Source organism: Lepus europaeus, chromosome 2 (assembly GCF_033115175.1).
Source record: "Lepus europaeus isolate LE1 chromosome 2, mLepTim1.pri, whole genome shotgun sequence".
Lineage (NCBI taxonomy): Eukaryota > Metazoa > Chordata > Mammalia > Lagomorpha > Leporidae > Lepus > Lepus europaeus.
Genome location: NC_084828.1, coordinates 50,217,477 through 50,235,979, shown reverse-complemented (window position 1 = coordinate 50,235,979; position 18,503 = coordinate 50,217,477). Strand labels below are relative to the sequence as shown.

Here is an 18,503-nt window from a genome sequence, read left to right as displayed (position 1 = left end):
ATGTATTGCGAGGGAAGCATTCAGCCCCACCTCCTGAAGTCCTGCTCACTTCTAGATAGTGATGAGCGTGGGTATGAGAGCTCCGGTGCACTAAGCCCCACCTACTGGGGCTGGACACCCTTCTCACTGGTGTGTGAAATGAGCTAGAATTTTTGATATTTAGGACTTCTTCTTGTTGTACAGCTTGTGTGGTGGGGAGGAAATTACTCTGAAATGTTGTGATCCTCATTCCTGGCTGGGGTGCATAGTGAGCTGGCCCCTGCAATTGATGGGCATGTGCAGGGAGGGGTAAATGCGGTAGCCCCCTGCTTACATTTGAAAATGTAAACAATCAGGGCCTGCGCTGTGGCACAGCAGGTAAAGCCACCATCTGCCATGCCAGCATCCCATACACATGCTGGTTAGAGTCCTGGCTGCTCCACTTCCAATCCAGCTCTCTGCTGTGGCCTGTGATAGCAGTAGAAGATGGCCCAAGTCCATGGGCCCTGCACCCACGTGGGAGACCCAGAAGCAGCTCTTGGCTCCTGGTTTCAGATCAGCGCAGCTCCTGCCATTGTGGCCAGTTGGGGAGTGAACCAGCAGATGGAAGACCTCTCTCTCTTCCTCTTCTGTAACTCTGCCTTTCAAAATAGATAAATAAATCTTAAAAAAAAAAAAAGAAAAAGAAAACAATCAATATGGCTTTTTCCAGCCTGCTGCAGGTCCAGTTGGGAGGAGGAGGGAGACATAAATGGACAGGAGCATGCCTGACCTCTCCATTTCTTCCCCTATAGCTTCTATTTCTTCCCACATGGAGCTTCAAATGTACTTCACCAGGCTCCCCTGCGTGCTGCTATCCGCAACTCCTGTGGACTCATGATTTCTCACCTGATTTGCTGGTTGGAGTGGCATGAATCTTCCCATTCAGCATCTCCACCATGCCTCTGCCACTTTCCTGTCTTTTTTTCTCCCTCAGTATGGACCTGCTCAGTCCCTGTTACTCCTGGGCTTCCCTGAGTGAATTTCTCATGCTTCTGTCACCATCTTGTAAACCCTCTCCTTATTAACTATCTATTTTGCCCTGCGTGACTTGGAACGTCCTGTTGCTATACTGCCATCTTGGCCCCTCTGGCCAATAACTCTTAAAAAAATCAGTGACAGTCATTTCAGATCCTATCACTCTTTAACTGTTATCTAACAAAACAAAATAATCATATTAAAATATTTTACTGTTTACATCACCCTAACATATATTTTGGCATACTTTAAAGAGATATGCAGACTGTCATTAGTACATTTTGTAACAGAATTTGAGTTAGGATTTAGTCAAATTTCAATGAGCATTGAAGTCTTTCATAATACTTACAAGTAATAATGTTGATTGTTTTTGAACTCCATTTTTTCAGGAAAATATCTGGAGAAAATTCTCATTGAAACAAATATTGAAAGAAAATTTGAAAGCAGTTTGTGTTGATCGCTTCCTATATACTTGTATTAGTGCATTTTCAATTGATATAACAGAACACATGTAGCTGGGTACTTTGCAAATTAAAAAAGTACCATTTACTTTATGGTTTTGGAGATTCGAGATCATAGCTCTGCCTAGTTCTTGTGAGCACCTTTTTAGCTGCATCACATGGCAGATGATGTCATGTGAAGCACAAGCAAATGGGAGAGATACCTGGTGACACAAGAGGCCAGAGAGCAGGGTTGGGCCAGCCTTGATCTTTGGTAGTCCATCTTGTCAGAACTCATTGGACTCCCACAAGAATTGTGTTAACCCCTTCTGAGTGCAGCATTTCCAGTGACCAAATTACCTTGCACTAAGTCCTACTTTGAAAGGCTTAATCACCTCTACTAACCTCACTGAGGACAGAGACCCCAACAATGAACCCTTGGGGACAAACCAGATTCAAACAATAATAACTTCTACCAAATATTTTTTTTGGCATATGGCTATTCCTTTTAGGATTTACTCAGAGGATGATTTAACAATGCCTAAAAAGTAAGCAATGGAAGATATAAGTCAAAATTAGTTTGTGCACAAATTTCTGACAAGCTTTAAGATGTCATGGTTCTTTTCAAGTTTTGCCCCAGATGCTAAAAGAGATTAGTGCTAAGACAGATGTGCAAAACTGGCTCATTGTACATTGATGGACCCTCTTAGAATATCTCAGTCACTACATACTTAAAAATAACTGTATATATTTGTAAGCTTTAGATTTACATTGCCTTTCAGGTTTTGGCATTTTTCCTTATACTAAAGTTACTATTCACTTGTACTAAATATATTTTTAAGTTAAGTCAAGAAACTGGAATTACAACTAACTAAAACAATGGGGGCTTGATATTAAATATAAACTACATAAATATAATATTATATGTAACATTTTAATACCTGTCTGTTAAAGCACAATTATAAAAGACCGTGCTTGCAGATATTGGAGTGGCTCAAAAAATAACATTCTGTTCTCATCATGTAGATCCTGATGGAGGCACAAAGCCACCTGTAAGATATTGATCATAATAACACTGCAAGGTGATTCACAGTTACAAGGTAATGATGCTTAGCTTAGGAAATTGAAATTACTTATCACACTTTGAAAATCTTCTAACAAATATATTTGATTGCTTACCAGTGTCAGTCACTGGATTAGAATGATATTCACTTAAATTTCACAATTTCTCAAAACTAATGGGAATACCAGTAAATGTTTAAGTAAAATCAACTTTAAGCAGTATGAATCCATCATGCAGCTCTTGATTTTTCTTTATGGGAAATATTTGCAATAGTGACTAAAGACAAAGAAACAGAGATGTGGGGCACGAGTGCGGCCACGGCATGGCCAGGCCAGGCCAGGCCCGGAGGCTCCGCATGTGCAGCTGCTCCAGGGTGCCCCCGCTTGAGCTGCACAGAACGAAGCCACGCAGAGCCAAGTAAGATGGCGCCCAGAGGAAGTAAGATGGGCGGAATCCAAAGTTATTTACCACTAAAACTAACTGGCTGCACAACATCAAGGGAGGTAACAAAACTAGTAACAAGTGTATAGACATAGGGCTAGTCCTATAGAAATCCCCCCATAAGGTGATTTTTTAAGTGATTGGTTGGCCCTTAGCCCTGCCCCAATGACTCTGCAGTTTTGTGTTATTAAAGGTACTATTATGCAAAAGGTAAATGAGTCCTTGCTAGACTTGGCTCCCCGCTGCGTCTGATTGTCTCCGGGACCGGGAGGGAGGCTGGGGAACGGGCGAGCAGCACACTTACCTTTCCTCGGACCCAGTCCATCCTTGTACGGGTGGACTAAGACCCAACATATGAATCCATCATGCAGCTCTTGATTTTTCTTTATGGGAAATATTTGCAATAGTGACTAAAGACAAAGAAACAGAGATAGAGGGAGAGAGTGAGCAAGAGCTATATAGAGAAATCATTCACTCACCGATTCACTCCCCAAATGACTGCAATGGCTGGGTCTATGCCAGGCCTAAGGCAGAATCCCAGAACTCTATCTAGATTTCTCACATGTGTAGTGAGGTCCAAGTACTTGGACTATTCTCCCTTTCTTTCTGTGACACATTAGCATGGAGCTGGATCAGAAGTGGAGCAGCTGTAACCTGAACTTCTGCTCCAATAGAGAATAACTGTGTCACAAGCCATGACTCAGCCTGTGGCACCACGATGCCAATCCCCGAAAGAATAATTTTTGCACAGAATGAAAATATTAACAGAGAAAGTATGAATGGTTAAGAATGAGATTAAGTACAAGATTGTAACATTTGCTGTATCGGGCATAACTTCAGTTAAAGAGTGTGTTGGACAGAACCTGGCTTCAGTTTACAACTTATTAGGTTATTACTAATAATTCATGACTTGTAGGACATTGACATTTTAAGTCAGGTATCTAAAACACAAGCTTGACCTTTTGATTCTTTTTTTTTTTTTAAGAATTTTGTTTTATTTATTTGAAAGATTTACATAGAAAGAGAGAGAGAAAGAGAGAAATGTCTTCCATTGGTTGGTTCACTCTCCAAATGACCGCAATGGGCAAGGCAGAGACAGGCTGGAAACCAGGAGCCAGGAGGTTCTTCTGGGTCTCCCACATTGGCGCAGAGGCCTTAGCACTTGGACCGTGCTCTATTGTTTTCCTAAGTGCTTTAGCAAGGAGCTGGATCAGAAGTGAAGCAGCCAGGACTGGAATCGGCATCACTGTGGGATGCTGGATCTCAGGTGGCGGCTTTACCCACTACACCTCAGCTCCAGCCTGGACATCGAAGTTCTTATAATTAGGTGCTCAATAAGTGTTGCAATTTTCCTTAAGTTGTAACTTTTTTTTCACAATATAAAATGCATGCAACATAGTGGACATGATAATAAAATCCAGGGTACTTCAATACTAAAACTTATCGAGTAAAAATGTTGACTTATTAAAAACACTCTTAGATAGATATATGTATATTTTCTTATTTTATCAGTGGGAGGTTGACAAATATAACTTCAGGCCTGTACTTCTGTGTTTTCCATCTTAGCTATTATCTTTACTATTTATTATTATTTAATTCTACTCAGTCATTTATTTTTTTATTTTTTAAAATTTTTTATTTGTTTGTTTCAGAGTTTAGGACCTTTAATTTGTCCTAAAGTCACTGAAGCAAAAAAATCATGATAAAACATTCTGTTTTCCTTTACAAGCCCTCAATGGGAAAAAAAACCCAACTATTTGTAGGAAAAAAAAAAAGTTTTGTACATGGGATGAAACAATATAAATTCAAACTTACAGATAGGGTAGCTCTATCACTCATCTCTTTAAAAAGTTTATATGAATATCCAGTCAAAACCGACAGGTGTCGCCCTTGAAATGTTATCTATACGCCTTCCAAGCAGACCACAGGACTGCACACTGTCTTGCAATGTCCTCAGAAGGCTCTGTCATCGAGCAGGTTAACAGAGTAAAAACCCCAGGGTCCTTTCTTTCAAATGGGAGAGGGAAAGACAGGGACAGAAGAGATTATTCAAACTTCTCGTCTTCTTTCCTTGCGGCTTGTGGTCTCCGCCCCCTCCTCTGCCGCCTCGGGACCCTCCTGGCCCTCCGAAGCCTCCCCGGCCCCAGCCACCAAATCCACCACGGCCTCCTCTGCTGCCACCTCGGCCTCCACAGCCGCCTCTGCCTCCGCCACGACCCCCGAAGCCACATTCACCCTTCGGCTTGGCCCAGTCCAAGGAGTCATTTAAATTTTATGTTCAGTAGTCAGCTTATTATCCATTTTTTATATTCTACAAGGCTGAAGAAAATATACACACTTCCTTTTAAGATGCCCATTCATTTTTTTGGTGAGTAGAGCTGAAAAAATAAGATACCCTTATGGGAAAATATTTTCTCATATGTTAGATAAAGAAATTAATTCCAGATAGAATGATTATGTGTTAAAATCTTCCTCAACGTAAAATGGGCAAATATATTTTTAATGAATACAAATATTCTCACCAGAAGTCTGAATAATTTAAACACTAGGTCATATTGATAATAACAATTTCTACTAATCAAAGCACACCTTAAAATGAAAATGTAATAAGTTAATAAGATAAAAATTTAATAATGAATTTTTCTAACAAATTTAACACATATGTCTAATAAATACACAGATACATACATGAAACATTTTTGCAAAGTTTATGGTAAATGTGTATTATGTAAAAAATGCACGAATTTCAAAAATTTCTGAACCCAAATAAACACTTTTAAATTCAAATATGCATGAATTTTTGAAGTGCCTGGTATATTTGTACGATTAAAAATCATGTGATACTGTAGCTATTGGGAAAATGTCTTGAAAAATATTGTTCTGAAGGGAAACCTCAGAATGCCCCCTGAATGTTTGAAAAGGTGTTCAAATTCACCTGTGATCAAGAGAGATTCCTCAGAAACGTGCATATAGATCTATCATAGTTCCCAGCTATTGCACTCCTGGGAAATTACCAAAATGTCATTAAATCAGCATATGTTATTTATACCCCCCTTGTTAATAGCAGTTCAATTCACAATAGCTAAGATATCAGATGTCCACCAGCTGGGGACTGGATCAAGAAAATTTTGTATATATGCATGATGGAATACTACACAGCCATTAAAAAGAATGATATCCTGTCTTTTGCAACAAATTGGATGAAAGTGGAGACCATTTTGCTTAGTTCCTAAAAGACAAATACGATATTTTCTCTTATATGTGGTAGTTAATATAAAATGCAAAGAAAGCAATGTATAATAATAAAACTGACATCTTACAATTTGGTTAGTTTATACCCTTTGTCTATATTCCTGTGGAATACTGGCCTTTCTACTTTTTATTTGTTGAACATTATGGTTAGTGGTGCATTGAGCTTGTGATTATAAATTGAAAGCATGTTACTAAAACAATTACAGGAAAAAAACAAGGAAGGCCTGAGGGTGGGAGGGAAATATGATTATTTTATTAGAACTGTGTCTATGAAATCCGTGAAATCTTTTCTCTTTATATTAATAAAAAAGACATAATAAGATACAATTCTACATGTACCCAAATATCTAAAATGAAAATTTTGGTGTAGTAGATATTATGTTACATTCATAGATCTGTTCTTGAAAACTGAAGCACTTGTTACAAAAGTGGCTGGGAGTTTTAGCCATAAAAAACTCTCATTTCAATATGGCCAAGCTTATGTCTCCTCTCAGTGGCAGCTTATGCATCATAAACATTTGATACATAAAGGCCTGGACCTTCACCCAAGTCAGCAAAACTCTGAAGATTCCTGTTAGTTCCAGAACTCCTCCCAGGATTCCCTCAGGTCTTTCCTTCTGATTGAATCACAGTTTCAATCATCCTTTCTGACCTGCTTATAGAAGTGATGATTGTGAATAAATTTCCAAATAAAATGTTTGCATTCAATCTGCATTTGGGGTAATATGACTTTAGATGTTGATTTAAGATGGAAGTGTTTAAAGTGGAATTTTGGATCTAGATCAACTGTGCTGATTGACAATAAGGATTCCATTACTTGTGATAGATAGAGCAGCAATATTCCCTGGTGTACAAAAATATTTTAACTATTTAAACTTCACTGATATGGTATTCCTGTTCATGACAACTGCAGTCACATCCCACTGTGTAGGTATGCCCTCACAGGACAACTGTGTCAGATATCCTGACACATATCCAGATATGTGTCAGAAAGAATGGGAACCTAAAAAAGATCAAGTGAAATAATTATGGAACTGAAAGCTCTTCTAGGGATAGTGAATGCTTTGGAGAAAGAAAATGAAAGGTTGAGAATAATAAATAGGCAATTTACAGTGAAGTGTGGATTCTTAAGTGCCTGTATTATGCTTTGAATGTAGTTTGTACTGAACAAGTTCATGTATGGCAAATTTAGTCCCCAGTGTGGTAATGGTGAAAAATTTAATACATGGAACCGTGGGGGAGTTGATTAATCATTGAGGTTACTTTCTCAGTATTTCTTACAGGACCATGGTTAGTTCCCATGAGAGTGAGTTGTTATGAATATATGTGAGCCTGGCCCTTGAATCACTCTATGGCTTCCTGTCTCAACCTGCAGTCTATCAATCTCACCTGCACTCCCACCATGATGTCATCTGCCATGATGTGACACAGTCAGGGGCTTCTCAACTGAGATGACACTATGCTGATTGAACTTTTGGACCACAAAAATATGAGATAAGTATCATTCGTTTATAAAGTATCTACCTTCAGGTGTTTTTAATAGCAACACAAAATGGACTAATGTTCCAAGATTAATCATTGGCAGAATATATAAAAGATGCTCATCTCCTGAATAGGTGAAAGTATAAAACGCTATGGGGAATGCCAAGACTTAAGAATGGCAAATTCCACATGAGGATGTTTTCAAATATGGTAGATATGCTATGTCAATGAAACAATCCAAATCTGGAAAGAATGGGAACCTAAAAAAGAAATGGAGCATGTCAGTTGATACAGTCAAAGATCAAGAATTCCTAGATTCTCCTAATTCCTGTGTCCATGAGAAAATGATTCACTCCTCTCTAATAAATTTTGATGCTTCCTACTTGATTGAAAATATATAGAGAGGTGGTTTCAAGAAAACCTGTATCTCTTTGCAATCCTCACTTTTCTTTCCTCTTAGACAACAGATAAATAACAGGTTAAGCCATACTTTCACCAAGCACAAAATGCATTTGGTATTCTAGGAAAATGAAATGGAGTTATTGTATAATAGAGGTAAAGGTCTAACAAAGGTAGTATGTATGAGACTCTAAAATATGGGTTTAGAAGAAATAGACAATATTTTCTGTATGGGACACAGAAATATATATTTATAATATAATTAACAGTGCAATCCAGTCAAATCAGAATCTAGGTGCCAAGATACCAAAGCAGGCAAAAAGCAGAATCTTTAACCTGGTTTAGAAAATGGATCCAGATTAGTAGAAAAAGTAGGGCTAATGATAATCACTGGGGCCAGGAGAAATAGATTGCATCATGGCAAACTTACCTAGGAATGTTTGCAAAAACCTTGACAAATTTTCATGGTAAATGAAGTATTTCACTACTATGATCCGAGAGAGACCTGGTGATCTGAGGTTCGGATGTTTAACAGATATAGGTCTTCATCAACCAGTAAGTAACTCTCCTCAATCAGCATAATTTCTGGCCAAAGTTCAGTGGATTCTAGAATGGGTGGTAGATGAGGTAGAAAATAATTATCATCTATTGGCCAGCGCCGCGGCTCACTAGGCTAATCCTCTGCCTTGCGGCGCCGGCACACCGGGTTCTAGTCCCGGTCGTGGCAACGATCCTGTCTCGGTTGCCCCTCTTCCAGGCCAGCTCTCTGCTGTGGCCAGAGAGTGCAGTGGAGGATGGCCCAAGTGCTTGGGCCCTGCACCCCATGGGAGACCAGGAGAAGCACCTGGCTCCTGCCATCGGATCGGCGCGGTGCACCGGCCGCAGCGCGCCTGCCGCGGCGGCCATTGGAGGGTGAACCAACGGCAAAAAGGAAGACCTTTCTCTCTGTCTCTCTCTCACTGTCTACTCTACCTGTCAAAAAAAAAAAAAAGAAAGAAAATAATTATCATCTATAGCCATGTAAGCAGCATAGATTTAATTCATCCCACTCAAGTATTTCTCACAAGAATTTTCTAAGAAAAGTAATAGATATTTCTACAACTTTCTGTATGAAATTACTGGATCAAGTAACAAGACATAAAGGTGGTGGAATGTGCGTGGGATGATGTGCCATGCTTATATTAACCTGCCCCTACTTAATGTGTTTAATGTGTTGGACCAAAGTTCATAACCTGAGAATTTGCTCTTTGAGAAGAGAAATGCCTATTCTGTCTCACCAGGTTATAAAGACTCAACTCTTTCACTCTAATTTTGATGTGCCTTCCCAGATGCAGAGTGACCCATAAGATTTACTGAGATCTTTGTCCTTTTTTTTTTTTTTTAAAGACATTGCTTGCTAAACCCACCTCCCATGACCAAATACCTAGATTTGAGTCCTAATTCTCTCTCTGAACACAGTTTTCTTCTAATGATCACCCTGTGAGGAATCAGGTAATGATTCAATTAGTTGGGTCTCTCAAACATATGTGAAAAATCTGGATAGAGTTCCAGGCTCACAGGTCTGGTATGTTCCAGACCCACAATTGTGGGTCATTTGGGAAGTGAACCAGTGAATAGAAACTCTGTTTCTCTGTCTCCCAAATAAAGAAAACAAATAAACTTTTAAAAAGATATATTATTTGAGTATAGATCTACATGACAGTTTGTTAAGGTTCACATAAGTATACCATTCTTTGTATTTCAATACAAGCTTGAACCATGTCTCATCATTATTTATTTTTTATCGGATTTGTATCTTAAACTATTTGACAGGGCCGGCGCTGCAGCTCAATAGGCTAATCCTCCACCTTGCGGCGCCAGCACACTGGGTTCTAGTCCCGGTCGGGGTGCCGGATTCTGTCCCGGTTGCCCCTCTTCCAGGCCAGCTCTCTGCTATGGTCCAGGAGTGCGGTGGAGGATGGCCCAAGTCCTTGGGCCCTGCACCCCATGGGAGACCAGGAGAAGCACCTGGCTCCTGGCTTCGGATCAGCGCAGTGCACCGGCCATTGGAGGGTGAACCAACGGCAAAAAGGAAGGCCTTTCTCTCTGTCTCTCTCTCTCTCACTATCCACTCTGCCTGTCAAAAAAAAAAAAAAAAAAACTATTTGGCATATATTTAATGTTTATAAAAAAACAACATTTTTCCAACTTATTTTACAGAAATATATTTTGTTAAATTGAAACTATACATATTCAAATAACAAAAACAGATATTTAAAACAATGATAAAGTGCTGTTTCTTTTTATCCCTTACTTCTTACTATTTTTTTTTAAGATTAGTATATCTCCAGACATTTTAAATATTAGGACCCATACCGATGGTGTGGCCTTTTCATATCTGTTCATTTTCACATAACACTTGCTTTTGTCCACTTATCCACAAGTTAGACTGCTATTTTTTTGATCTTTTGATCCAAAATACTATACCTTCCATGAAATGAAATTCATTTAAGGAAAGAATTATTTTTCCTTTTGATTATCATAGTCTCAACAATGTAATACCCTTATTTGTAATTACCTAGATATATAGCTAATCTTTCATATTGGGATCCCTTTTAAGAGAGTGACTTATACATCTTTGGAAGCTCAAAAAGAATATGCTCAAAGCTGTGAATCAAGAGGAAACTTTATTATGCAAAATATCACTCAGTAAATATCTACATTATTGCTTTTACTTTCAACAATGGATTCTGAATATCATTAACAGATGAAATGAAAAATACTTTTTTTTAAGTCACAAAGTTGGCAAATTGTCCCCACCTGCACTTTTATAGGAAGCTTCTGTAATCTTTTATCTTTATAAAAAATTCAAACTGGATTTTGATCTGAGTCATCATAACCTGAAAGAAGGTGAATCTTGCTAGTTCTCTCATTTATCTTAATTAGAATTTTTATTTTGGGAGGAACTGGTAAGTAGAACTTGAAATTTCTACAAAAAATATGCAAAATAAGTTGTTGGAACAGAATATTTAAGACTGTAAAAATTGCACAGTTTTGCTGGATTTAAAATTTAGAAAGCTTACCTGTTACCATTTGGAAGTTAGGAAAGTTCCTAAATCAGTTGATTGCACCAAGCAAAAAATGTATATCTGTAATGCATCTAATGTGAATTGGATGATATAGGAGTTTGAAACACCTTACAAGAAGGACATAGGCTAAGGAAAACTTGAAGCAAAAGAAAAGATATATACAACATCCAAATGTTCCAGAATTTGCAAGAATTGAAAACATTAATATTTCTCATCTCCTACCACAAAAATATAAAATTCAGTAGTGCATGATATAATGAACATTTTAATTCTAGAGTCATGGATCAAATGAAGGTTTTAACAATATTGCTCAATGTTTTAAGAAGACATTGGAAATATTTCCACTGTACAAAATTGTTCTGTGAAAAACCTAAAGAAGACATGAGTGTGTTAAAAATTCTTTTGATCTCAGTTGATGAAGATCAGGCGAGACAGAGGCATAGTCTAAAAAATTATAAGTGTAACTACTTTCCATCACTGAAGGAATAAAAGTCAAATACATTTCTGAGTTGTACTACCAAAAATGCTATTAAACTTCAGTACTAATATTGTGATTCTCTAAGAAAGTAAAGGTAATCTTCCATGACTTTGGTACATAATGAGAAATCTTTCCATTTCCAGTGAAATTTTCAAACAAGTCTACCAACGTTAATGAAAAAAATAGCAGAAATAGGGTGATGAGGAGGACAAGAGGCATTTATTTAAGCTGTTTGTACTTTCTTGCATCTTATTGAGTTTCTTTACAATCCTGATTTTGAATTATTTTTCAGGCATTTTATCTATTAACTTCAACTCAGGGTATTGTTCTTGAGAAGCATTCCGTTCTTTCAGAGGTGTTATACTTTCTTACTTCTTCATGATTCCAGAATTCCTACACTGACATAGGTTCCTCTTATACAATGATGGGGTTGATTGGAATAGACTTTTTATGTTCAGGTGAAATATGTGATATCCTTGGGTTATAGAAGTGGCTTTTGTTCTGTGTGAGCCCGCAGGTGTAGTCTGATTGCTTTCTTCAGCTGTAATCAATGTTGCCAGTGCCTAAGAGTGACACAGTTGTCTAGTTTGAAGCATTTCATGGAAGTAGTGGTATAACACTGATGTGGAAGTGGGCTTCTTGGGGTGTTATCTTCAATCTGCAAAGAAGTGGGTGTTAATCACATTAGGGTTTTTAATGCTTATACCCACTTTCCTGGTGCAGGGGGGCATAGCGAGAGCTGTGCCCTTGTATTGCCAGGAAATCCTAAGAAACAATGGGTCTTGTGGCACCAGTACTTTTGGTTCACGTGTTAAGAGATGCAGAGTGAGACTTCCTGAGGGCTCATCCTTTGGGAATTTTATGGGCTGTCATTCCTGTCAAGCCCAAGAAACCTGAAAGAAACATCCCTAAATTATGTAAAGTGAGTAAGAATGGGTCCAGGGTATTGTAATAAACCCAGCATCTACAACATGCAGGGGCCTACTCTGCCCTGGAGCATACCTTGACTGGATCTGTGGCTTCTGGTAGTGTCTGTCTGCTTGCTGTCTACTAATACATTTGGAGTATAGCAGCAATACCACAACAGCATCTATCTGGTTGTTTGGGAGTGAAGGGTGGAAATCTGGGTTCTTTTTGTGGAGAAGTTGTTTAGATCAGATGTCCAGATCCAGACTGTATTTAACGTCTGTGAGTGTTGCAGTTGATATCTCAACAATGTTGCAGTGGATTTTTTTCTGAGAGGGGGAGCGTGATGGGGGCAAGAGGCACGGAGTCACCACACAGACCCCGGGAGCCGGGTGAAAGCGGGCTTGAGGCAAGCAGCCCGCAGACTCATTTATTTCAGTTGGTAAGACATCTTATATAGCCAAGACCAGACAATCTGGTCAAGAGGCAGTCTATGCCTCAACCAATCACAGCCTGTTGCCAGGCAGGCTCTGTTGCCAGGTGGGATTTAAAGCCATTCCAGAGTAACTGACGCTCACTTGCCAGCGGCCACCCTGGCTTGGCCTTCTCATTCCACCACATGTGAGGAATGTGAAATTCTCTGTTAATTAGAACTGCCCTTTGGCTATTTCGGTGGGGGTTGTGGCACTTTCTGCTTATCTTTTCCTGGCAAGATGGCGTCCTCCTGGCCAGTACAGCAGAGTAGGAGCTGCTGCAGTTTTGGTGTATTTTGTTCCTCACATTCTGTTGGCTTTCAGAGTTTCTGTGCTGTTTGAAGTTCTTGTCTCCTCTTTATTGAAGTTTTCTCTCAGTCTCCTGGAAACATGATCCTGAATTGTTATTCTGGAACTTTTCAGTAGCAAAGGCAAGTAAAGGTCTTCCTTCAGCCATCTTGATACGATCTGACACAGACCATTCTTAATCTTCAGTGAGAGGCTTAATGGAAATCAGAATCAACATGGACCAGTGAATGACTTGTGCCCACATTTTATTCCTTTCCAAAATGGAGAATTAATTGTAATCAACGAATTCCTCTTTCATCATTGCAAAATTCAAAGATATCATCCTTGGGAAGGAGTAAGTATATTTACCATGTGAAAAAGAGAGGCAAGATTTGAACTATTTGTGGAATTTGATAGATTCTATTATTCTCCTAAATTATTTATAGTAAATCTCTGCCCAGCATAATCATGTTTTGCCCTATGTAACAGATTTAAAAAAAAATAATATTTTTGAAAGTGGGGAAGAAAGAGAGAGAGAGAGAGAGAGAGAGAGAGATCATTTAATGACTGGAAACTATCTGAAGAGTGGTAAGCCTAGTAACAACTCCAATTGTTTCTCAGTTGATGATAGTACAACTGCAACTTTTCATCATTTGTTGATCGTTTTTTTTCCTTTTTTTTTTCTTGTACAAAATGCGACTATCAAGTAAATTACTTTCAGAGCAAAAATTTGTTTTTCGCTACTTGTATAAACAAAGAAGAAAACCTGAAAATATAAAAATATTTTTAGTGAAGAGCTAAGACTTGAATCAAGGCTGTATCCTGTTTCTATTAATTATGTTGAAAAATATGTTTTATCCAAATATGTTTTCAATAAGACATTCATTTCTATCAGAATTTACAGTTTAGAACTGGAATAATTAAAACGTTTAACTGATAATTAGCTTTCTTTTTTTAGGAAGTTTCCTCTATTGAACACTGCAGTACAGGGCCATTCAAAGAATAATCAGATCGATTGATTCTCCACTGTTAACAGTACAAACTAAAACTTTGTAGTGGGTATTCCTTCTGCAAAAGCTTGTAAGCACTTAGAAATAATTAGGTTTACTTTACTTTGCAGTTTTTTGATAATAAAATGATGCAGAGGAAAATGGCATAGCCTATTTTTCAAAATAACAACTCAGAAGAAACACTCTATTTGTTTATTGAAAGGTTGAGAGACAAACACAGAGAGTCAGACAGAGGAAGAGTGAGAGAGAATCTGCCATCCTCTAGAGAATCTGCATCGCCAAATGCCTACAGCAGTTGTGTTTTCACCAGGCTGAAATGAGTCTGGAGCTCAATCTGAGTGTCCCACATGGGTAACAGAGACCCACATACTTGAGTCATTACCTGCTGCTTTGTAATGTGTGCATTAGAGGGAGTTGGATTTGGGAGTAAAGATGGGACTTGAACCCAAGCACTCCAATATGAAATGTGGGCATCCCAAGCTATATCTTAATTGCTGCATCAAATACAAGTTTCTGAGATTTTTAAAGAAATAGCAGCAAAATAGATAGTCATATACATTTGACTTACGATTTTTTAAAATGTTTCTAAATCCCTTGGCAAAGATCCAGAACACACACACACACAAGCACATACACACATAATACACACAAAGTTAGGACTAAACAAATGCAATCTTGTATGCAACAGAACCCTCATGTTAAAAGGGATAGGGAAATTATTATTCTTAACAAGAATTGGCAGCAAATAATTTGGAATAATAACTGTTTGATAGAATATAATAAGTAGGACACAATTAGGAAATGATAGAGGGAGGGGATTAATATTGTTTTTAAACTTTTATTTAATGGATATAAATTTCCAATGTACAGCTTATGGATTACAATGGCTTCCCCCCCCCCATAACTTCCCTCCCACCCGCAACCCTCCCCTCTCCCGCTCCCTCTCCCCTTCCATTTGCATCAAGATTCATTTTCAATTCTCTTTATATACAGAAGATCAATTTAGTATAAAGATTTCAACAGTTTGCACCCACATAGAAACACAAAGTGAAACATACTGTTTGAGTACTAGTTATAGCATTAAATCACAATGTACAGCACATTAAGGACAGAGATCCCACATGAGGAGCAAGTGCACAGTGACTCCTGTTGTTGACCCAACAAATTGACACTCTAGTTTATGGCACCAGTAACCATCCTAGGCTGTCATCATGAGTTGCCAAGGCTATGGAAGCCTTCCAAGTTTGCCGACTCTGATCATATTTAGACAAGGTCATAAAAGACAGGGTGAGGATAGTAACCAATGATCCTAAGAGTGGCATTTACCAGGTTTGAACAATTATACAGCATTAAGTGGGGAAGAGGACCATCAGTACACACATGTTGGGAGTAGAACCATTGGTGGTAGAGTAGAGGTTATGATTACAAAGGAATGAGGCCCAAGTGTGCTAGACAGGGTCTAGAACAAAGGACAGAGTCATTATTAGAGGAGCTAAGAAAGGTGCTGTCTAAGCTACAATTAAGTTTTCTGATTGAGAGGCAAATAGAACCTGATAGAAGGGGCTTGATAATAATCTGGTATAGCATAGCCAAAATAAGAACTCAAATAATAATCTCATAGCTAGATTCACTTCGCCATCAGCGAAGTATACAGTAAGTAGAAAAAACCTCCCTTTCAGACCAAAGGGGAAGAAAGTTTTAAAGTGAGAATATAATTTTCCTCATGGGAATTGTCTACCTTAGAAAAACTACTACAGAACATGCCTGTGACTATAGACTTGTAGTTCAGGCCACCGAAGATTAGAGATGGGAAACGGGCACTCCCTTGACTTGCATCCTCTGGTCTGCTTTAACAGAAACCAGGAGGAAAAGAAAGCTCGGCATCAGAAGCAATGGGTGGCAGGCCTATTAATGGCTGATCTGTACAGTGATCTGCCTTCAAGGAGATCCAACAGGCCAGTCCACTGCAGTGGCTTTCAAAGTGGTAAGCCTGGGCTTCAGCAGAAGTCAGCTTGTGAAGAGCCCTGGCAGCTCTGCCAAGACTTGGATCACTGCAAATGGACCTGCCCTGGAGTCGAAGGATGCCCAGGTCAGAGCCACAGATCTTATTGGCTCTAAGCTGAAAAGCCCTTCACTCAGCCCAACTTCCAAAGTGACCACTGCAGCTGAGGGGATGGTCAAGTAGGGTCAGCAACATTGCAGGCAGAACTGTAAATTTCTTGTTAGAGATGCCCCCTGCCTTTACCTGGCCAGCTCTCCTCCCAGGCCAGCCAAGTAATGAAAGTCAACAGAGTGCCTTCCCCTAGGAGGTTCACACCTCCCTTAGGATATACCCCATGTGAAGAGATAGATAGGTCTGGGCCTCTGAATTTACAAGGCCTAAAGCCCACCAGATTATTATCAAGCCCCTTCTATCAGGGGATTAATATTTTTATACTTTCTTACTGAGGGGACATATTGTTTAAAGCTGTGAGAATTGACCCTTTCCAGCTGGAAATAAATTCATTTATCAATTTGATTGTCTATGATATTTCTATAAAACACCAACTTTCTTACTTTTTTTTTTTATTAAACTTTTATTTAATGAATATAAATTTCCAAAATATAGCTTATGGGTTACAATGGCTTCCCCCCTCCCATAACTTCCCTCCCGCCCGCAACCCTCCCCTTTCCCACTCCCTTTCCCCTTCCATTCATGTAAAGATTCATTTTCAATTCTCTTTGTATACAGAAGATCAGTTTAGTGTATATTAGGTAAAGATTTCAACATTTTGCCCATAAAGCAACATCGAGTGAAAAAACTACCATTGGATTACTAATTATAGCATTAAATAGCAATGTACAGCACATTAAAGACAGAGATCCTACATAATTTTTTTTCAAATTAATTAATTTTCTATGCCATTTCCATTTTAACACCAGGTTGTTTTTTTTTTTTCATTTCCAATTCTCTTTATATACAGTAGATCAATTCAGTATATAATTAGCAAAGACCTCATCAGTCTGCGCTTTCTTACTTTTAAAAATTGAATCGTATTTAAATGTTCCCCTGTTGCATATTTTTGGATAAGTTTTCTTCTTATGTAAAATGTATGAAAGGAATTCAAGATACAGTAACAAGAGAATGTCAAACGTGTATTTTAATTGTTAGATACATATTATTTCTTTAATATAAAAATTTACTTTCATGTTTATTTGAAAGGGAGGGAGAGGAGAGTGGGAGAAACAGAGAAAAAGAGAGTGAGAAGCAGAGAGGTAGTGAAAGTGAGAGAGAAATATATTATCTGTGAAAGATTAATATTTGTGGAGGAGACAATATTTGGATGCCCATAAAGTCAGTATTTTCACTATCTCTTCAAGGTTAAGATAGGACCGAGTTATCAGTATTTATTTTTAGGACAGGATTCTAGGTATGAGAAAATTATATTTTCCTTAGATAATATATTAAGAAAGAATGTGTAGAGACTTTCAATGTGGTAAGCCTGGGCTTCAGCAGAAGTCAGCTTGTGAAGAGCCCTGGCAGCTCTGCCAAGACTTGGATCACTGCAAATGGACCTGCCCTAGAGTCGAAGGATGCCCAGGTCAAAGCCACAGATCTTATTGTCTCTAAGCTGAAAAGCCCTTCACTCAGCCCAGCTTCCAAAGTGACCACTGCAGCTGAGGGGATGGCCAAGTAGGGTCAGCAACATTGCAGGCAGAACTGTAAATTTCTTGTTAGAGATGCCACCTGCCTTTACCTGGCCAGCTCTCCTCCTAAGCCAGCTAAGTAATGAAAGTCAACAGAGTACCTTCTGGAGGTTCACACCTCCCTTAGGATGTACTCCATGTGAAGAGATAGATAGGTCTGAGCCTCTTAACTTGCAAGGCCTAAAGCCCACCAGATTATTATCAAGCCCCTTCTGTCAGGTTCTATTTGCCTCTCAATCAGAAAACTTAATTGTAGCTTAGACAGCACCTTTCTTAGCTCCTCTAATAATGACTCTGTCCTTTGTTCTAGACCCTGTCTAGTGCACTTGGGCCTCATTCCTTCGTAATCATAACCTCTACTCTACCTCCAATGGCTCTACTCCCAACCTGCGTGTACTGATGATCCTCTTCCCCACTTAATGCTGTATAATTGATCAGACCTGGTTCATGCCACTCTTAGGATCATTGGTTACTATCCTCACCCTGTCTTTTATGACCTTGTCTAAATCTGATCAGAGTT

General features: G+C 38.7%; 1 pseudogene; it reads left to right on the top strand.

Annotated features, from left to right (window-relative positions):
* Positions 1–5,289: 5,289 nt before the first annotated feature.
* The window catches only part of LOC133750813 (solute carrier family 25 member 3-like), a 36,247-nt pseudogene continuing 23,033 nt past the window's right edge, over positions 5,290–18,503 (top strand).